This window comes from Crocodylus porosus, unplaced genomic scaffold (genome assembly GCF_001723895.1).
Source record: "Crocodylus porosus isolate Cpor-Errol unplaced genomic scaffold, CroPor_comp1, whole genome shotgun sequence".
In the NCBI taxonomy this organism is placed as follows: domain Eukaryota; kingdom Metazoa; phylum Chordata; order Crocodylia; family Crocodylidae; genus Crocodylus; species Crocodylus porosus.
This window is the reverse complement of record NW_017728943.1, coordinates 51,596,366-51,598,430: the sequence shown is the minus strand read 5'-3', so window position 1 is coordinate 51,598,430 and position 2,065 is coordinate 51,596,366. Positions and strand designations below refer to the sequence as shown.

General features: G+C 51.2%; 1 long non-coding RNA gene across 1 annotated transcript in view; it reads right to left on the bottom strand.

Moving 5' to 3' along the window:
• The window catches only part of LOC109319207, a 16,823-nt gene extending 16,374 nt beyond the window's left edge, over positions 1-449 (bottom strand). Inside the window, exon 1 of the long non-coding RNA XR_002103411.1 lies at positions 323-449. This is a non-coding gene — a long non-coding RNA (uncharacterized LOC109319207). The remainder of the gene's footprint in view (positions 1-322) is intronic.
• Between the last annotated feature and the right edge of the window lie 1,616 nt (positions 450-2,065).

Genomic DNA, 2,065 nt, shown 5'->3' with positions numbered 1-2,065 from the left:
TATTGCATATCATAATATCAAATTTCTATAGGAAAACACATATATACATTTATATATTTTTATTTTATTTATTTCATAAATACATACATATAAACACACATACATTACATAAATATACATACATACAATTATCTTAATATCTACATATATTGCATATGTCAGATAGATAACATTACAGAAGAACTCACAGATTTTCCAGCACATCAAGGCAAAGACACTATGAAACACACAATGAAACATGCTGGAAAGGCAGCTGGCAAGCCTTCAGGGAGGGGAAGAAAGGGAGTAGAGGGAGAGCTGTAAGTCCCCCGTCCCTCTCCACAAACTGAGACGCAGCCTTTGCTACAACATGTAGGCATGAGACTTCCACTAGTTCTACAGGCAGCAAGGAGAGGGGAGCAGTGCCACTGTCACTGCCTGTGCCTGAATCTGCATCCCCTCCAAGAGCACCATCCATAAACCCACCCCCCACCACCACGACAACAAAAAAACAGTAGCACCAGCACAACAGTCTCTTCTACCCCCATTTCACTTCCCATGCTGAGCCTTCCAGTGCCAGAGGAAGAGCTGGATCTGGATCTGAGTGCCATAGCAAGGGAAATTCTAGGGAAGGAGGGGGAATCATCTGAGTTTGTTCTCCACACCCCTCAAGTTTCCCCTAAAGCCAGGTCTCCTTCCCCAGAAGGCACTTTGGAGGAGGTTAAGGTAGAGGTTGAGGAGGAAAGTGGCTCAGCTGAGTTAGCTCCTCCTGTTGCTGTGCCTCTGCCTGCTGAGGAGGGGGAAAAGGCAGCATCCATACATGCACCTGCAGCCCAGAAGCAAGCGAGTAGTGTGGTCTGGCATCATTTTTTGCTGGCAGATGATCCCACATATGCTATCTGCCTGCACTGCCAAGCCAAAACCAGCTGGGGCAAGGGAACAAAATGCAAGGGAACAAAACACATGAGCACCATGGAAATGCTGATGCATCTCCGCAGGTACCATCTCCTTGCCCTTACTCCTCCACAGCCTAGCACCAGTGGGAGCATACCCAAAAAGAAGTCCCCCTCTCACCCCAAACCCCCCGTCCCCCCCCCAAAGCAGAGCCAGGCCATCCTGGAACAGTGGGGCAAAGGCAGACAGATGGGGGACATGTTGCAAAGGTGAGCAAGATCACACAGGTCTTTCGGGTGATACTTGCTGTGGATGGCCAAGCCTTCTCCTTAGTTGAGTGGCCAGGGGTCAGGCGGCTCATGGTGCTCATGGCCCCATCATACCAAGTGCCCGCACACACCACTTTCAGCAGGACGGTGGTGCCCTCCCTGTATGAGGCATGCAGGAAGTACTTTAGGGAGGAGCTGCGCAAGGGAGGTCTGGCGGTGGCTTTACACTTCACCTTGGACATCTGGAGCAGCCAGGGTGGAGATCATGGATACCTCTCCCTCACAGGGCACTGGCATGACCAGTTGGGCTGTCAGTGGGCTCTCCTTCAAGCCAAGGTAATGGATGAGTCCCACATGGCAACAGAGATCATGGGGGCCATGATCTACTTGGTTCAGGGGTGGCTCACTGGGCAGGCTCATCCGTGGGTTCATGGTCACCGACAATGGGGCTAATATGGTCAAGGCAGTCCATGATGCCAACTTTGGTGGCATCCGCTGTGTGGCATGCATTGGAGGGGGACAGGGCTGCTGGTGATGGCACCAGCACCACCAACAAGCTCATTCCCAAATGCAGGAAGGTGGCAGGCTACTTTCATTGGAGCATCAAGGGGGGCAAGATGCTGCAGGACAAACAGGCAGAGCTGAACATCATGCAGCACAAAATCATGCAGCATGTGGAGACTTAGTGGAGCAACAGAAGATCATCCATGAGATGGCCTTGCTCAGGGATATTGGGATCAGTGGCCCCCTTAACAGGGCTGAGTGTGATACCATCTACCAGATCTTGGTGGTCCTGAAACCCTTCCTTGTGGCCACTGAGACCCTCAGTGCTGATGATGCCCTCCTTAGCCAGATGTTCCCTGTAGTGAGGGAACTTCAGAGCCAAATGGAGATGTTCCAGGAGATCATGGTTCCAGGGGATC